The following is a 20,129-nucleotide window of genomic DNA, read 5'->3' on the forward strand; positions in this document are numbered from 1 at the left end:
ACTGTCAATCTTACAAGGAATTATTGGAAGAGATCAGTGTTTGACCCGAAGAGAAGCTGAGACCCTTCACAACGTGGTGACTGTAAGGATCCAGGCAAGAGACCAGGAGGAAGCAATATTGGATGTGGAACAATAGGTTTGATATACAATAGCTACTTCCTCCCCATGTCTGCGTGAGTTTCACCCCCACAACCCAAAGATGTGCAGGGTAGGTGGATTGGCCTCGCTAAATTGCCCCTCAATTGGAAAAAATTATTGGGTATTCTAAATTTATAAAAAGAGAAAAAAAAATACAACAGCTACTTCCGCTCACTACTCCCTGAGGGGCCGGGATGATAGTTATCAGGTTGACTTCAGGATGGAAAGCAAAGGGCAGCACGGTGGCTCAGTGGTTAGCACTGGGACTACGGCGCTGAGGACCCGGGTTCGAATCCTGGCCCTGGGTCACTGTCCGTGTGGAGTTTGCATATTCTCCCCATGTCTGCGTGGGTTTCACCCCCCACAACCCAAAGGATGTGCAGGTTAGATGGATTGGTCACGCTAAATTGCCCCTTAATTAGAAAAGAAATAATTTATAATTTATTAATAAATAAAAAAGGATGGAAAGCGTAGTGTTCACAACGTCACTTGAAGCAACGTTCATCAACAAAGCTAAATTTATTTACACTAATTAAATTAACGTTCAAAACTTATTCCTATAGTAAATGAATAGACTATATTAAACGACACTCACCAACACTATATCTGTACTCTAACTGGAACTATATGCTATCCTCTCATGCTCTACTATGCCCTTTGATTCCAGTCTCCTCGCCTCTACTCGACTCGACTCTCTCCAGAAGCTTAGTCAGTGCCTTTTGTCGTACTGTTGCTCGCTCCACCTATTACAAAAGCTCTTTGCATGCTGTACATTTCGATAATGTTACAGGGTCTCCGGCGCCCAACCCACACTGGGGCCCAGGTTTATTATATCCACCAAGCTCCCCGGTTAAGGATTAAGCCCGGTCCCCTCATCGGGGCAGATCAGGGATGTGGTGAGGCCATGGGGAGCCTAATATTCCAAATCCCGTTTCCTCCGCTTGTTTGGTTGACAATCTTGACCACACACCAGCTGTAAATTGGTTTCAATCTGAAAATTCCTGGGAGTGAGTTAAAATGAACAAAGAACCGGATATTGAATACTGACCAGAGACCAGGCCTTGATCAGCCAATGCTTAGCCAGGAGAGATGGGCCTCGTGCTTCCCCGTAGCTTCTCTGATATTAGAACATGACACTGAGCTTCCTGGACCTTGCAGCACAGATGTAAGTGCTGGGACTGTGCCGAGTTAGTTGCTGTCAGCTGGGGGGGGGGGGGGGGGGGAGAGCAGTGGAGGTTGTGTAATTGACCTCTGCTCTCCCACGTCCAAGGAGAGTAGAAAGGAATGAGCCAAGATTCCTGTCCAGACCTCCAGTGAGTTCAGACCGAGCCTTTGATGGCCCAAAGTATCAGCTTTGGATCAGTGGATAGTACTTGCATCTCTGAGTCAGAAGGCTGTCCCGGCTCAAGTCCCCGGTCCGGAAACTTAAACCCCAAATGGTGTCAGCTGTCGCTCTGTTGGACACACACCTCTGAGTCGGAGACTAGAGTACAGAATTCAAGGCTGACACTTCAGTGCAATCCCAAGAGAGTGCTGCACTGTTGGAGATGCTGTTGCTTGAACGAGCTGTTCAATGGAGTTCGGGTGGATGATAAATATCCCACGGCACTATTTCGAAGAAGAGCCGGAGAGCAGGGGCAGCACGGTAGCACCATGGTTAGCACAGTGGCTTCACAGCTTCAGGGTTCGATTCCCGGCTTGGGTCACTGTCCGTGCCGAGTCTGCACGTTCTCCCCGTGTCTGCGTGGGTTTCCTCCGGGTGCTCCGGTTTCCACGCACAATCCAAACAGGGTTAGTTGGATTGGCCATGCTCAGTGTTCAAAAAGGTTGGGTGGGGTTACTGGGTTACGGGGATAGGGTGGAGGGGTGGGCTGAGGTGGAGTGCTCTTTCCTAGGGCCGGTGCAGACTCAATGGGCCGAATGGCCTCCTTCTGCACTGTAAATTCTAAATTCTAAAAAAGCTCTCCCCTCCCAAACCGGTGTCCCTCCATAACATCACAATGCAATAATGAGAACATTACTGCAACGTTCTCAACCTAACCGAAAATTCAGATTTATACTCCCAGTACAGTACCGAGTGCTGCACTGTTGGAAGTGGCGTCTTTCAGATATGCTGTTAAACTGAGGGCTTGTTCTTTCAGCTGGATGTGTACAATCTCATTGGACTGTGAGGGCAGGGGAGTTTTCTGCACTGGTCAAATGGATTAACCTTGGCTAAAAATATTATAAAAGCCCAGGAACCGACACCATTTGCGAATTCCCCGGTGATGACCCTTCCCTGAGCGCTCTCTCCCCTCATTCTGCCAAGGCATCCAGTTAACCAGGCTGCTTCGATGGGCATTGATTCCCTGTGAATATTTTACAGCGAGTGATCTTCAGGAGTCTTGATGTCGGCACGGTGGCACAGGGGTTAGCACTGCTGCCTCACAAGTCCAGGGACCTGGGTTTAATTCCGGCCTCGGGTGACTGTCTGTGCGGAGTCTGCACGTTCTCCCCCTACCCCATGTCTGCGTGGGTTTCCTCCGGATGCTCCGGTTTCCTCCCACAATCCGAAGGTGAGCAGGTTAGGTGGATTGGCCATGACAAATTGCCCCTTAGTGTCCAAAGGGTTAGTTGGGGTTAGTAGGTTACAGGGATAGGGTGGAGGCGTGGGATGGTGGGGTGCTCTTTCGAAGGGCCAGTGTAGACTTGATGGGCCGAATGGCCTCCTTCTGCACTGTAAATTCTGTGGTTCTATGGCTGTGGTTGAGTGCACACAGTACACAGAACATACAGTGCAGAAGGAGGCCATTCGGCCCATCAGGTCTGCACCGACCCACTTAAGCCCTCACTTCCACCCTAACCCCGTAACTCAATAGCCCCTCCTAACTTTTAGGTCACTAAGGACAATTTAGCATGGCCAATCCACCTAACCTGCACGTCTTTGGACTGTGGGAGGAAACCGGAGCACCCGGAGGAAACCCAAGCAGACACGGGGAGAACGTGCAGACTCCGCACAGACAGTGACCCAGCGGGGAATCGAACCTGGGGCCCTGGCGCTGTGAAGCCACAGTGCTAACCACTGTGCTACCATACAGTGGGTAATACCGCTGCATCCGCAGGTTGTGGGTTCAAGTCCCACTCCAGAGGCTGGATCACATCATCCAGGCTGTGGAGTACTGAGGGAGTGTTGCACTGTTGGAGGTGCTGTCGCTCAAATAAGAGGCTAAACCAAGGCCCCGTCTGCCCAGACACTCATGTGAACGGCCACTGTTCTGGGGAAGGGCAGGGGGGTTAACCCCGGTGTCCTGGTCCGTGTTTATTCCTCAATCAGGAAATAGAGCGGATTAACTGGACACTACCACGTTACTGAGGGGGCTCCTGGACCAAATGACGCTCGACACAGAGATGAACACCGCGGCACAAACCACCATCTTGTGAGATGGAAAGCTGCCACTAGTATTTTTGATGAATAGTCAATGGGCGGAGTTTTCTACCCGCCCCATCCCCCCGGCGGAATGTTTTCCGAAGGCGGGGTCGCCTCATCATTGGCTGGTGGTGGGATCTTCTGCTCACCGGTGTTTTGCGTTATTCGCCGGTCACGCCGCGGGGGCCAACATCGGCAGGTCCGGAAGATCCCCCCTGGCGGGAAGTGATGGAAAATTAGATCCCAAAATCTATTCAGCATGCAATGGGTTAAATCGACACAACAAAGCATAAAACATTTCATTGTGCAGCATTGGTCTCCAGTGAAAGACTCCTCTGTTGCTATGAGTGTCTTCTTGATGGCTTACACAGACTGATCCTATTTCCTCTCTTTTCAAGATGTGCTATAAAAACATTTCTCCTCACTATAAATCAATCTTCCTGTAAAATTCTGAAGGGAACAGATACGTACGCACAGCATGTCCTCAGTTGAATATGACTAACCTGGCAGCAGCCGACAGCGTTTGACTCGATCACCGCCTCCCTCCAGGTTGGCGGGACGCTGAGTGGGTCGCGCTCCCGTCACTGAGTCAGGAGGCTGTGGGGTCAAGTCTCCACTCCAAAGACTTCAGCACGACCTCCACTCAGACACTCCAGTGGGGTACTGACGGAATTCTGCATAGTCGGAGATGCTGGGCGGGATTCTCTGTAGTTGCCCGACTCCGATATCGTAATTGGCGATTGGGCAGGGAATCCCTTCCGATGCCCAAATTGGGGGGCAACGCTGGTTTTCGAGTCTCCGCCCCCTCTGAAATGGCGTCGGCGCACGCTGTTGCAACGCCGTCGGCGCGTCTTCGGAAAGCCCTCCCGCGATGCTCCGCCCCCGATGGGCCGAGTCCCCGATGGCGCGGGACACGTGTGCTCTGAGTGGTTTGGAACCTGGCGTGGTGGGTGTGAACTGTGTCCAGCACAACTACACACTCGGCCGGGATCCAAGCTGCTAGCCGGGGGGGGGGGGGGGGGGCATCCGCATGGACTGGGCCAGGGGTTGTCCTGTGGGGTCGCAAATGGCGGGTCGGGTCCGCGCACAACCGGCGCCATGTTGTACGGCAAGGTCGTCAGCCTTGTGCATGCGCGGCCAGGGACCCGGCCACTCTCCAGCCGTTTCCGGGCCGGGAGATTTTGGCCTTGTTAAATGACCTCGAATTCTCCGTTTCAGCTGGTACTGAGCCGCTGAAACGGAGAATCCCACCCTCTGTCTTTTGGTGTGAGAAATTAAACTGAGGGTCTGGGGTGCCCTCCCAGATGCAAGAAAATTATCCCATAATTCAAAAGAAGTACTGGGGAGTTCTTCCCGGTGTCCAGGTCAATATTTATTCATTTATTATTTTTCCAATTAAGGGGCAATTTAGCGTGGCCAATTCACCTACCCTGCACACCTTTGGGTTGTAGGGGTGATACCCACGCAGGCACGGGGAGAATGTGCAAACTCCACACGGACAGTGACGCAGGGCCGGGATCGAACCCGGGTCCTCGGCGCCATGAGGCAGCAGTGCTAACCACTGTGCCACCGTGCCGTCCAGCAGGTCAATGTTTATCCCCCAACTATCATGATTGAAATATCTGGTCAATACCGTATTGCCCTTTGTGGGATCATTCTGTACAAAAAATAGCTGTCATTTTCCCCATATGACAACAGTGACAACACTTCATTGTTGGTGAATCGCATTCTTGAAATGCAAGTCTTATTTCTATGACTTTGATAGCGTTTCTGTGTGAACAATGCACCTCTACAGTACTAACCATTACCCACCTTCGCAGAGTCATATGTTGCAGTACAGAAGGAGGCCATTCAGCCCATCATGTCTGCTCCGCCTCTCTAAATGCGCAATTCACCCAGCGCCTTTCTCCTGCCTTCTGTCCGTAACTCTACAGATTGTTTATTTTGTCATGTGAGAGTACCTTTAAGAAATGGGTGTTTATAAATGGGTGTGTATATAAATATCTGTAGTGAGAGTACCTTTAAAAAATGCGAGTTTACTACTGCAGTGATGTCAGAGTGTGGGTGGAGCTGGGCTGTCTGTCAGCTTTTTACTTTTGTTTTAGGCTGTTTGCTGCAGGGTGTGTTTTAGTTTCGTTTTCAGTGTTGGAGCTGAAGCCAGACAGAGCGGGTGTACTGCTGTTCTCTCTGCCATCAAAAGACTATCTCTCAATCATTTGGTGAACTCAGAATTCTAAATGTTTTCAGTAGTGACAGAAGTGACTTCTGGTAAAAGGTGTTTTAAGTCGTATGGATGTTAAAAGGAAAGCTTAAAGGATTACTTAGTGTTGTAGTCCTCAGGGGTTGTATTTGAATTAATGGTTGCTAAGATCTTCACTGTATGTTTTAAAAAGGTTAACTTGAGTTCATAGAATAAACATTGTTTTGCTTTAAAAAATACTTTTCCATTTCTGCTGTACCACACCTGTAGAGTGGGCCGTGTGCTCCCCATACCACAATCTAGTGAAAGTTGTGGGTCAGGTGAATTCCATGATACACTTTGGGGTTCGCTGAACCCTGGCACATAACAATTTACAAATAATATTCTCATCCCTTCTTGAATACCTGGATTGAACCTGCTTCCACAACAGTCCCAGAAGTGCATTCCTGAACCAAACCACTCGCTGTGTGAAAAAGGTTTCACTCATCTCACTTTTGTTTTCTTCTGCCAATCACTTCAAATCTGTGTCCTCTCATTCTCGATTCTTTGTGAGGGGGAACAGTTTATCACTGACTACTCTGTCCGGACTCCTTGTGATTTTGAACATCTCTATCAAACCTCCCCTCAGCCTTCTCCTCTCCAAGCTCTCAGTCCCAACCTCTCCAACCTTACATGGGCAGCACGGTGGCACAGTGGTTACCTCTGTTACTTCACAGCGCCAGGGTCCCAGGTTCGATTCCCGGCTTGGGTCACTGTCTGTGCGGAGTCTGCACGTTCTCCCTGTGTCTGCGTGGGTTTCCTCCGGGTGCTCCGGTTTCCTCCCACAAGTCCCGAAAGACGTGCTTGTTAGGTAATTTGGACATTCTGAATTCTCCCTCAGTGTACCCGAACAGGCGCCGGAGTGTGGCGACTAGGGGCGTTTCACAGTAACATCATTGCAGTGTTAATGTAAGCCTACTTGTGACAATAAAGATTATTAATTAAAATTTCATAACCAAAGTTCATATGGAATCGTTCTCGTAAACCGCTTCTGCATTCTCTCCAATACTTTCACATCCTTTCTATAGTGTGGCGCCCTGAACTGTACACAATCCTCCAGCTGACGTCTGTGGTATCATCATAACTGTAAGAACTGCATTGGTTAATGAAATGTCTAGAGTAGCCACTAGAGGGAGCTACAGATACAAGTATATAAGGCATTGATGCTAAGCCTTGTGGGTGAGAGTGTGCAGGAGTTAGCTCGAGACAGTCAGAAGTATTATTAGCATGAGTTAGAGTAGATCATAGTTTATACCAGTGTTAAGATTAGTTGTAGATGAGTGTAGTTCATATGTTAACAATGAACTGTGTATTATTTAGAAGTACGTGTCGAAACCAAATTATTAGTGTTAATAAATGTATAGCTTGGTTTAAGTTCAAGCTATTGTGTGGTCTTTGTGAACACTACGCCAACCACCCTGAATTAAGCAACACAAAGAACACCACAAGGTCTAACTTGTGTCTCAGACAAATTGAATATAACCTCCTCGTTCTTGTGCTCTCTGCTCCTATTAATAAAGCTCAGAATACGACCTGCTTTATTAACTGCTCTCTCCACCTTCAATGATCTATTAACAAATACACCCAGATCCCACTGCTCCAGCATCTCCTGAAGAATTTTACACCTTATTTTATATTGTCTTTCCATCTTCTTCCTGTCACAGTTAATCACCTAATATTTCCCCACAATGAATTAATCTGTCACCTATCCCCCCATTGCACCAAATTAACTATGTCCTTTTGGAGTTCCACACTATCCTCCTCACAGTCTACAATGCTTCTTTTGTATCTGAAAATATTGAAACTTCTCCCTGTACGCCAAGGCCGAGGTCATTGATATATATCAGGAAAAGCAAAGGTCCCAATACCTGGGGAACTCCACTACAAACCTTCCTCCAGCCCGAGAAACATCCATTAACGGGTCAGACACGTTTTTGAACGAGATTTTACTCTGTATTTGCGTGGCTACTGCCCCTTTTACTCAATGAGCTTCGACTTTGCTCACAAGTCTGTTGTGTGGAGCGGCACCAAATCAACTTCATACCATTGTTCCTCCTCTTGCTTTTCTCCACTGTCCTGACACCCCTGGTGCTGCTCCGTAAACAGCAGAAAGGAAGCGTGTGTGGAAACTTAAAACGGTCGGCCATCTTGATTTTCTCTCCCTCCCAACTTGTGGCTCGGCAGGGTAGGGTTGGTTGAGACCCTCACTGGGCTGTCCTTTAAACTAACTGATTCTTCCCTCAGTGCTCCTCATCTCTCACAGTTTTCCACTTCTTTTACAATCTTCAGCCTCTTAAAATCTTGCAAAGTTAACACCCCCCCCCCCCCCCCCCCCGCCATTAACACCCACTCCTGACCTTGGTCGACCCATCCGACTCCAGAGCATCTTGCACACTGGGTGTGGATCCCCCAGCCTTTACTAAAGTCCCATCAGGCAGGTTCCACCAGCGGAGGTTGGTTTACTGGAGTGAGAGTCTCAGAATTGGCGGAAGGAGGCTTTTTCCAAATGGTCCGAAATTCCTTCTGGTCCTCTGCAACCTGTACACACCTTCCTCAGACCATCACCTCAGAACCGCAGAACTGTTGCAGCTCACAAGGAGGCCATTCGGCCTGACATATCTGTCCCAGCTCTCCAAGTGAGTAATGCGCCTTGTGCCATTCCCCTGCCTTCTCCCCGTTACCCTGCACATTCCTCCCCCCCCCCCACTCTCAAATTTATTTTCCCCAAGGAAAACAGTCCCAACTTCTCCAGTCTATCTCTGTAATTGAAGTTCCTGATCCCAGGAACCATTCCCACGAATCTTCTTTCTGGTCATTCTCAGCTCAGGTGAGCCTCCGAGCCCCGTATCCCTCGCCATCACTGAGACCTGGTGCCTCAGCCCGTCCCCGGATGGAGCACCTATCCACGCTTTTGCTACCTCCAGACTCAACTATTCCAACGCACGCCTGGCCGGCCTCTCACTTTCCAGGCGCGCCAAACCTCAGTTCATCCAAAACTCTGCTCACCGTATCCCAACGCATCCCTGCGCTCGCTAACCTAAACCGGCTCATACCCTGGCAATGCCTTGATGTTAAAATTCACATTTCTGCTTTCAGATCCCACCGTGGACTTGCCCCCTGCATCATAGTAGACTCCGTCAGCACGGCAACACTGGAAAATCTCTGCACTCCTTCAATTCTGGCCTCTGGCACTCCCCCGATTTCCATCTCCTCCCCCTTTGGCAGCCATGCCTTTAGCTGACTAGGCGCTAGGCTCAGGAATACCCTCCCTAAACCTCTCCACTTCTTGAACCCTCTCTCCTCTTTTAAGTCCCTCCTTAAAACCTAACACTTGAACCTCTCTCCTGGGGCTGGTTTAGCTCACCAGGCTAAATCGCTGGCTTTTAAAGCAGACCAAGCAGGCCACCAGCACGGTTCAATTCCCGTACCAGCCTCCCCGGACAGGCGCCGGAATGTGGCGACTAGGGGCTTTTCACAGTAACTTCATTGAAGCCTACTCGTGCCAATAAGCGATTTTCATTTTCATTTTCATTCCTGATACTTCCTGAAGGGGGGGTTCAGCGATGATACCTCTTCAAACTTTATAGTTAGCATGCCACTAGGGTAGTTTTACATAAGTTACTTTATTAAGGATTGAGATGAATTATAGGACTGAGTTATCATTATTAACCATTAAACATGTATTTTTAGGACAGCAGTAATAAATAATCAAATGGGATTTAGGAGAGTTAACTTGTCCGGCAGGTTATCTTGGCCGGGATTCTCCGGTATCCGGCGGGGTGGCCGTACCGGCGCCAAGGAGTGGCGTGAACCACTCCGGCTTTGGGCCGTCCAGAAGGTGCAGAATCCTCCGCACCTTCAGGGGCTAGGCTGGCACTGGAGTGGTTGGCGCCGCGCCAACTGGCGCCGAAGGGCCTCCGCCAGCCGGCGCGAGTTGGCGCATGTGCAGGAGCGCCAGCTTGTTACCAGAACCGCTGGCGTAATTCCTGCGCTTGCACAGGGCGTTTCCTCTCCGCGCCGGCCATGACGGAGCTTTACACAGGCCGGCGCGGAGGGAAAGAGTGCCCCCACGGCACAGTCCCGCCCGCAGATCAGTGGGCCCCGATCGTGGGCCAGGCCACCATGGGGCCTCCCCCCCCGGGCCCAGATCCCTCCGCCGGCCCCCTGAGGACTCCGCAGGCCGCCCTCAAATCCATGTCGCGTCGGTACGGACCTGGTGTAATCCACGCCGGCGGGACTGTCCGAAAACGGCCAATGGCTCCCCACAGCCAACGGCCCCCGACCGGCGCGGCGCGATCCCTGCCCCCCGCCAAAAAAACGGCCCCAGAGAATTTGGCAGCTGCCGTTGGAGCGGCGGGGCTGGATTCACGCCGCCCCCCGGTGATTCTCCAACCTGGCGGGGGGTCGGAGAATCCCACCCCTTGTCTTTGTGAAACAATGCAGGATGCGAGTTTTGCTGTTCTGCTTCTCACAGACAATGAATGCACAGCAAATTACTAGTAAGCACCGCTGTCAGGATGAGGATCAATCATGCACTGCTTTCAATTCTATTGGGTGAAGTTTAAACATTGCTTGCAATTCTATTGGATCAGTTGAAACGTAGCAGCTTCAGGGATTGGATCGCGTCCACCTGGGGTGGGCTACTGATTTTTGAAAATTGTATAAGTACTATGTTCTGACCTTTGTTCAGCAGAACAGATCTTGGCAGTCACCCAGGTCTGTTCTCCGTGGAACACGTAACAAGTTTGATTAAATAGCCACCTTGTCCAGGTTGAATAACCCCACATGGAAGCTGACTCAATACACATGTCTTAAAACCGCTCCTACACTTCCTTATGTCAAATTTTGTCAAATAATCACTGGTTTATGAAGTTATAGGCGCTATATAAATGAAAAATATTACTTGGATGCTTGTAGGATCTTATCTGTCCCTCTGCTTCTGTTCAAACGTTAGACACCGGAATCTAACTGGCTGCCTCGATATCTTGTGTGGGCGAAGAGAGAGAAATACATTGGAGACAATCATGCATCCGTCATTTTAATAGAGTTTCCAAGCTCCTCCAGTCTGCTGGTAAGAAAATGGAAGAGAGGCAAATGTAAAGCACAGCAGGACACCAAGGCCCTGTTTGTCCCAGGTCCCACCAAAGAACTAGTGCAGGATCGGTACAGAATGCCAGGCCAGTTAATCTCAAGCTGCATTGACATGCGCAATAAAATAGAAACAGCCAATGGCACGTCAAGGGGAAAAAAAATGAGAGTGAAAAGACATAAAGAAAAGGAGCAGGAGCAGACATTCGGCCCCTCAAACCTGCTCTGCCACTTGACAAGATTGTGGTTGACTGGATCGTGGCCTTAACTCCACTTTCCTGCCCGTCCCCATACTTTTGACTCCCTTGGCCAGCATAAATATGCCAACTCAACCTTCGATATATTCAATGGCTCAGCTTCCAATTCACCCTGGGATAGAGAATTCCAAATGTCCACGACCCTCTGAGAGAGGAAGTTAAGTTGGGTTTACTGGGTTGCGGGGATGGAATGGAGGTGTGGGCTTAAGTGGGGCGCTCTTTCGAAGGTGCAGTCTCGATGGGCCGAATGGTCTCCTTCTGCACTGTAAATTCTATGATTCGATGATCCTCATCGCCATCTTCATCTCCATCTTTATTTTGCAATTGTGCCCCCCCAGCACCCCCAGTCCTAGAGACTCCCCCAAAAGGAAGGGAAACATCTTCTCAGCAACCACCCTGTTAAGTCCCTCCTGGATCTCACCAGATCACCTCTCGTTCTTCGAAACTCCAATGAGTACAGGCTCAACCTGTTCAACATTTCCTCACACGACCTCTTCCCAGGATTCAAACTAGTGAGCGTTTTCTGAGCTGCCATCAGTGCGAGTATATCCTTCCTTTAATAAGGAAATGCAAGGCTAAACATACCCCCAAGTTAGTTGTCTCTTGCCTCCGTGAAGATGGTGGCAGGGTTGAGATGCGTTTGGGATAACGAGCAATCACAATTTATTGGATAAGTGCAACTAAACGTCGATTTTTCTTTTTAACATAAAGGAAGTCCCTGTGCTCCGAAACCCCCTGTGCCTCCTTTCCCAGACACCGGAGGCCCTCGAAACTCTGTGCAGAACAGAGGAGCTTCACAGTATCTTGTCCGACTCCCCTGCCTCGTTCATTCTGCTGTGAGGGGAAAGGTCGTGAACTCTCCTCTGAGGGTACATTTCCTTATTGATTGCAGGGTGGCTGACCGAGGTTGGATAACATCAGTAATGTTGTGTAACACAGCAAACAATGAGATGCCACGGCCATTCCGAACATTCCATCAATGATTCCAGACAATGGCCACTCAATTCCCTCAGGGTATTCACAAGATGTCATGGGAACCGGCAGCCTACTCTCATTATAGCAAGGTTCTCATGATTATTTTTGGCAAAGTGTTTTTTTTATACATGTATATGTAAAATAAAGCTGTGCGGTAGGTCAACCTCGATGTCACAGTTGATAGCGGTGTTGTAAATTTACCCTCAGCTCTCACAAGGCGAGCCGCAGCCACCAATCAGGCGCACTACAGCAGCTTAACCGTGGGGGCCTTAGTAATTGCGCTTCACAAGCCCTGGCGAGGGCAAGGAGCTTCTGTTGTCCAGGTCTGAATGGGGCTCAGGAACCTCATTTTATTACTGGAACAACAAGGCCGGTGCTCACTTCAGCCGTCTTAAATAAAAGGCCTCCGGCAATTTAGCAGTGGCCCCGACTATAAAAAAAAGATGTTATAAAAATGATATGGAGGCCATGGTGACTGGCCGGGAAGATTCACAAGGATAATGCCAGAAGTGTAGTTTTTGCTTATCACTACACAGTCTGGGGTCTCGTCTCTCTTGAAACAAATGAGACAAAGGGGTGACCTAAATAGAGGTCGTAATAGAGCACCCAGCTGGAGTATTGTGTCCAACCCTTGGTCACCACACCTTTGGAATGATGTGAAGGATTTAGAGAGGATGCGAATATGATTTACACAATTGGTTCCCAAGGATGGGAGATTACAGTTATATGGGGCGTGATTTAATGGCCTCATCCCGCCCAGCTTGGTGACACGCTGAGGCTGGTGAATCTTGCGAGGGGCTTCTCGCAAGATCCAGGTCGCTCGAAACGCCTCGCAGGATTTAGCGAAACCTTGCGTGATATCGTGCTGCCAGGTTGGCAGGGGCTCTGCCAGGGTGCCAGGCTGGCAGGGCCAAGGTGCCTGGGTGTCAGGTTGCCCCCGCCAGGGATCGGGCCCAAGGGGTGCCCTGCCCGTACGAGGAGTGAGGGGGCGCTCAAGGACTTTGCACGAGGCATGTTGGGTGCAGCAGGAGGGTCCAGAAACTGCGATGGGATGGCTGAGGGGGGGGGGGTCAAAAGATCGGGAAGTCATTTAGAAATGGCGCCCCCCCCCCATCCGTGACTGCTCTTCAGTGCAGGAAACGAGGTAAGCGCGGCCATGGCAGGGCGTCTCACACCCAGGCCAAAACAAGAGCAAATTGCCATTAAAAAGTAGTGTTGTTGTCGGCGCCTGCCCTGCCAAAGGTGCCCAAAATGCGCCTGTCTCTTCCCCATTAAATCATGTCCCTGGACAATCTGGAGAAGCTGGTGTTGTTCTCCTTAACGCAGAGAAATTTGATAGAAGTGTTTAAACTTCTGAAATATTCAGGTTGAGTAAGTAAAGAGACATTGTGTTGGAGTGGGTTGGAGGGGCCGGGGGGGGGGGGGGGGGGGGGGGGGGGAGACCTACCCAGACTTTTCCCAGTTGGAAGCAGGCTCTGAGGCAAGGGGGTGGAAAAGTCCCAGAGAGCAGCGTCGGATTAGGATCCTATTTTGATCCCACCCGCTTGCGGCATTCCCGAAGTTGGGATTTAAGGAGATGAGGGAGTTCCAGTGGGTCTGATGAGAAGTTGTTGAGGTTGTTAAGAAACCACCTGAGAGGTCACTTAGCACTGGAACCCACATGTATCAACTGTGTTTCCCTGTGTTCAGCCCATCGAGTCTGCACCAGCCCTTGGAAAGAGCACCCTACTTTAGCCCCTGCCTGCACCCTATCCCCGTAAACCAGTAACCCCAAACATTTTTGGACACAAAGGGCAATTTAGCACGGCCAATCCACCTAACCTGCGCATCTTTGGACTGTGGGAGGAAAATGGAGCACACGGAGGAAACCCCACGCAGACACGGGGAGGACGTGCAGACTCCACACTGGGAGGAGTGGGATAGGTGAGTGGGGGAAGCGGAGGGTAAGATGGTGGGGGAGGAGCGGGGTAAGTAAGTGGGGTAAGTGAGTGGGGGGGAGTGGGGTAAGTGAGTGGGGAAGAGGGAGGGTAAATGAGTGGGGGGTAGGGTAAGTGAGTGGGGGGAGTGGGGTAAGTGAGTGGGGGGAGTGGGGTAAGTGAGTGGGGGGGTAGGGTAAGTGAGTGGGGGAGGAGTGGGGTAAGTGAGTGGGGAGGAGTGGGGTAAGTGAGTGGGGGGAGTGGGGCAAGTGAGTGGGGGGAGTGGGGTAAGTGAGTGGGGAGGAGTGGGGTACGTGAGTGGGGGAAGGGGAGGGTAAGATGGTGGGGCAAGAGTTGGATAAGTAAGTGGGGTAAGTGAGTGGGAAGGGGTGGGGTATGTGATTGGGGGAGGAGTGGGGTAAGTGAGTAGGGAGGAGTGGGGTAAGTGAGTGGGGAGGAGTGGGGTAAGTGAGTGGGGGTGCAGTGGGGTAAGTGAGTGGGGGGGAGTGGGGTAAGTGAGTGGGGGAGGAGTGGGGGAACTGAGTGGGGGAGGGGGAGGGTAAATGAGTGGGGTGGGGAATTGGGGGTGGGGTAGGTAAATGGGGGAAGGGGAGGGGAAGATGGTTGGGGAGGAGTGGGGTAAGTAAGTGGGAGGAGTGGGGTAAGTGAGTGGGGAGGAGTGGGGTAAGTGAGTGGGGGGGCGTGGGGTAAGTGAGTGGGGTAAGTGAGTGGAGGCAGTGGGATAAATAAGTGGGGGAGGAGTGGGGTAAGTGAGTGGGGGGACTGGGGTAAGTGAATGGGGGTGGGGGGTATGTGAGTGGGGGAGGAGTGGATAATGTGTTGGGGAAGGGGTAGGAGTTGGGACGTGGTAAGTGAGTGGGGGAGTGGGTAAGTGAAGTGGGGGGAGTGGGAGTGGAGGGTGGTAGTGAGTGGGGGGTGTGGGGTAAGTGAGTGGGGGAGTGGGGTAAGGGGGAGTGGGGGGAGTGGGGTAAGTGAGTGGGGGGAGGGGTAAGTGAGTGGGGGGAGTGGGGTAAGTGAGTGGGAGGAGTGGGGTAAGTGAGTGGGGGGAGTGGGGTAAGTGAGGGGGGGAGTGGGGTGGGGGGGTAAGTGAGTGGGGGGAGGGGGTAAGTAAGTGGGGGGAGTGGGGTAAGTGAGTGGGGGAGGAGTGGAGTAAGTGAGTGGGAGTGGAGTGGGGTAAGTGAGTGGGGGGACTGGGGTAAGTGAGTGGGGGGGAGAGGGGTAAGTGAGTGGGGGGAGTGGGGTACGTAAGTGGGGGGAGTGGGGTAAGTGAGTGGGGAGAGTGGGGTAAGTGAGTGGGGGTGGAGTGGGGTAAGTGAGTGGGGGGAGTGGGGTAAGTGAGTGGGGGGAGAGGGGTAAGTGAGTGGGGGGAGTGGGGTAAGTGAGTGGGGGGAGTGGGGTAAGTGAGTGGGGGAGTGGGGTAAGTGAGTGGGGGAGAGTGGGTAAGTGAGTGGGGGGGAGTGGGGTAAGTGAGTGGGAGTGGAGTGGAGTAAGTGAGTGGGGGGAGTGGGGTAAGTGAGTGGGAGGAGTGGGTAAGTGAGTGGGGGAGGAGTGGGGTAAGTGAGTGGGGGGAGTGGGGTAAGTGAGTGGGGGTAGTGGGGTAAGTGAGTGGGGGAGTGGGTAAGTGAGTGGGGGGAGTGGGGTAAGTGAGTGGGGGAAGTGGGGTAAGTGAGTGGGGGAGTGGGGGTAAGTGAGTGGGGGCAGTGGGGTAAGTGAGTGGGGGGAGTGGGGTAAGTGAGTGGGGGAGTGGGGTAAGTGAGTGGGGGAGTGGGGTGAGTGAGTGGGGGGAATGGGGTAGTGAGTGGGGGAGGAGTGGGGTAAGTGAGTGGGGGAGGAGTGGGGTAAGTGAGCGGGGAGGAGTGGGGTAAGTGAGTGAGGGGAGTGGGGTAAGTGAGTGGGGGCAGTGGGGTAAGTGAGTGGGGGGAGTGGGGTAAGTGAGTGGGGGAGGAGTGGGGTAAGTGAGTGGGGGAGTGGGGTAAGTGAGTGGGGGGAGTGGGGTAAGTGAGTGGGGGGAATGGGGTAAGTGAGTGGGGGAGGAGTGGGGTAAGTGAGTGGGGGAGGAGTGGGGTAAGTGAGTGAGGGGAGTGGGGTAAGTGAGTGGGGGAGTGGGGTAAGTGAGTGGGGGGAGTGGGGTATGTAAGTGGGGGGAGTGGGGTACGTAAGTGGGGGGAGTGGGGTAAGTGAGTGGGGGGTGGGGTAAGTGAGTGTGGGGACTGGGGTAAGTGAGTAGGGGAGGAGTGGGGTAAGTGAGTGGGGGGAGTGGGGTAAGTGAGTGGGGGAGGAGTGGGGTGAGTGGGGGGAGTGGGGTAAGTGAGTGGGGAGGAGTGGGGTAAGTGAGTGGGGGAGGAGTGGGGTAAGTGAGTGGGGGCAGTGGGGTAAGTGAGTGGGGTGGGGGGAGTGGGGGTAAGTGAGTGGGGGGAGTGGGGTAAGTGAGTGGGGGGAGTGGGTAAGTGAGTTGGGGGTGAGTGGGGTAAGTGAGTGTGGGGGAGTGGGGTAAAGTGAGTGGGGGGAGTGGGGTAGGTGAGTGAGGGGAGTGGGGTAAGTGAGTGGGGGGAGTGGGGTAAGTGAGTGGGGGGAGTGGGGTAAGTGATAGTGGGGGAGTGGGGTAAGTGAGTGGGGGGAGTGGGGTAAGTGAGTGGGGGGAGTGGGGTAACTGAGTGGGGGGAGTGGGGTAAGTGAGTGGGGGGAGTGGGGTAACTGAGTGGGGGGAGTGGGGTAAGTGAGTGGGTGAGGAGTGGGGTAAGTGAATGGGGGGAGTGGGTAAGTGAGTGGGGGGAGTGGGGTAAGTGAGGTGGAGGGAGTGGGGTAAGTCAGTGGGAGTAGTGGGGTAAGTGAGTGGGGGAGTGGGGTAAGTGAGTGGGGGGAGTGGGGTAAGTGAGTGGGGGGAGTGGGGTAAGTGAATGGGGGAGGAGTGGGGTAAGTGAGTGGGGGGAGTGGGTTAAGTGAGTGGGGTAAGTGAGTGGGGGGAGTGGGGTAAGTGAGTGGGGGGGAGTGGGGTAAGTGAGTGGGGGGAGTGGGGTAAGTGAGTGGGGGAGGAGTGGGGTAAGTGAGTGGGGGGAGTGGGGTAAGTGAGTGGGGGGAGTGGGGTAAGTGAGTGGGGGGAGTGGGGTAAGTGAGTGGGGGGAGTGGGGTAAGTGAGTGGGGGAGGAGTGGGGTAAGTGAGTGGGGGGAGTGGGGTAAGTGAGTGGGGGAGTGGGGTAACTGAGTGGGGGGAGTGGGGTAAGTGAGTGGGGGGAGTGGGGTAAGTGAGTGGGTGTGGAGTGGGGTAAGGGAGTGGGGGGAGTTGGGTAAGTGAGTGGGGGGAGTGGGGTAACTGAGTGGGGGGAGTGGGGTAAGTGAGTGGGTGAAGAGTTGGGTGAGTGGGGCAAGTGAACAGCGACAGTGGGGCAAATGAGTGGGGGTGGAGTGGGGCAAGTGAATGGGGGATGGCTGAAATTTGGGGGTAGGGTTTGCTCCAATGTTCTTCTAAACAGGTTGGTCCTTTTTGGCAGATTTGAGTTCCACACCACTTTGGCATTGATCATAAGAATCTCATTGGTGGCTCTATGTGGCTCCAGGTAACCACAAAAAACAATGGCCTACCAGGTGGATTGTTCTGAACTTCTTTGGTATGCTGTCCAGTTTTACTGGTGAGACAGGCTCTTAGACCCACCCTTGACCCTTCTGATTTGATCCATTGCTGCCGTTTCTACTGTTCCCTCTGACCACATCCTTCCATTCATCTCAAACCTGTGGTAGTGAGTTTCACATTCTAACCATTCTCAGGGTGAAGAAGGTTCTCGTTATTGATGATGTGGAGATGCCAGTGTTTGGACTGGGGTGGGTTCAGTAAGAAGTCTTCCAACACCAGGTTAAAGTCCAACAGGTTTGTTTCGAATCACTAGCTTTCAGAGCGCAGCTCCTTCCTCAGGTGAAGGAGAAGTGCTCTGAAAGCTAGTGATTCACCTGAGGAAGGAGCAGCGCTCTGAAAGCTAGTGATTCGAAACAAACCTGTTGGACGTTAACCTGGTGTTGTAAGACTCCTTCCTGTGCTCTTTATTGATCAAAGAGAGGCAAAAAGACTTGCATTTATGTTGCACCTTTCATGATCATCAGATATCTGAAAATGCATGAAAGCTAATGAAATATCTTTAAAGAGAAGCCATTTTTGCTATGTAGAAGTGTTTGATTTATTAGTAATTGTCTCTTATTTAAGTCTCTTTATTTTTGATGCTCCATAAGTGGGAACATGTCACTATAGCTACCCTATCATGGTAGCACAATGATTAGCACTGTTGCTTCACAGCGCCAGGATCCCAGGTTCCATTCCCGGCTTGGGTCACTGTCTGTGCAGAGTCTGCACATTCTCCCTGTGTCTGCGTGGATTTCCTCCGGATGCTCCGGTTTCCTCCCACAAGCCCCGAAAGATGTGAATTGGACATTCTGAATTCTCCCTCAGAAACAAATGCAATACTCCAGTTGGGGTCAGACTAGGGTTTTGTATCATTTTTTCCTCCACCTTTACACTCTAGCCCACTTGAGATAACGTCCAACATTCTATTAGCCTCAGGGTCACTTTTTGTACCTGCCCACGAGCTTGTAGTAATTAGTGTTGAAATTAGTGTTGAAATGGCTACCAAACCTCTTTGGTACTCTTGCTCTACTTGCTCTAAGTTTTCTTGCAGTTCGGAACTTCCCAGAACTTGCTCCGGAAGTCGCAAGAGGACACACTGCCAGACTTCTCGAGGAATATCAGGAATCCACAGATTTCCTCAGTTTAACGCAGCACTCTTCTATCAAGGGTTTGATTCCCCCCAGTGCAGTTCTTGAGCAGGCAACCTGGGCTGAGAATGCTGCTTGATGATACTGACGGAGGAAGCATTGTATTCTCAGAGGTGTTGCCCTTTGGACGACACGCCAAGTTAAGACTCCGCCTGCCTGCTCCCGTGCTACAAGATGGACATTATAGATCCCCAGCTGCTTGGAGATGAGCAGGATATTCTCATAGTGTCCCAGCCAACATTCCTTCGACAAGGAGAAAAACACAGCATAGATTCTCTCATTTTATGGCTATTCGCAGACTGAAGCTAGGATAACAGGACAACAGTCAATGTCCTTCAAAAGAAATTGATGGTGTATAAAGGCTTTGATCTATGTGAACAGCCTGGGTTATTGAAATGCAGGCATTGTGTCAATGTTGGGGGAGAATGTCCGTCAATGCAAGAGGAAATTACATAGATATCTTTCAGAGAACGACCAATGGGAGTAGATTTTTCCAACGGAGCTAAGTCCATTGGCTGATTGACTTTGTCCTCCATTTGGAAAGTAGCGGTGCAATCAGACAAATTCAGCATGGATTTATGAAAGGAAAATCATGCTTGGCAAATCTACCAGAATTCTTTGAAGATATAGCTAGTAGAGTTGACCAGGGAGAACAGGTAGATGTGGTTTATTTAGACTTTCAGAAGGCTTTCGACAAGGTCTCACATAGCAGATATGTAAGGTTAAAGCGCATGGGAATACGGGTAGTGCCTTGAAATGGATAGAAAGCTGGTTAGCAGACAGGAAGCAAAACGTTTGAATGAATGGGTGTTTTTCTGATGAATGATTTGGACGAGGGAACTAAATGTATTATCTCCAAATTTGCAGATGAGACAAAGTTGGGTGGAAAGGTGAGCTGTGAGGAGGATGCAGAGATATTCCAGTGGGATTCGGACAGGCTGAGTGAGTGGGCACATGCATGGCACATGCAGCATAATGTGGGTAGATGTGACGTTATCCGCTTCGGTAGAAAAAAATCGGAAGGCAGATTATTATTTGAATGGGTGCAAATTGAGAAAGGTGAGTACTCAGCGAGACCTTGATGTCCTCGTGCATCAGTCGTTGAAAGTAAGTGCTCAGATTCAGCAGGCAGTAAAGAAGGCAAGAGCAATGTTGGCCTTCATAACGATAGGATTTGAGTCTTGGAAAAGAGATTTTTACTGTAATTGTATAGGGCATTGGTGAGGCCACACCTGGAGTATTGTGTGCAGTTTTGGTGTCCTTATCTGAGGAAGGATGTTCTTGCTATGGAGGGAGCGCAGCGAAGGTTTACCAGGCTGATTCCTGGGATG

The sequence above is a fragment of the Scyliorhinus canicula genome, chromosome 16 (assembly GCF_902713615.1).
Source record: "Scyliorhinus canicula chromosome 16, sScyCan1.1, whole genome shotgun sequence".
In the NCBI taxonomy this organism is placed as follows: Eukaryota; Metazoa; Chordata; class Chondrichthyes; order Carcharhiniformes; family Scyliorhinidae; genus Scyliorhinus; species Scyliorhinus canicula.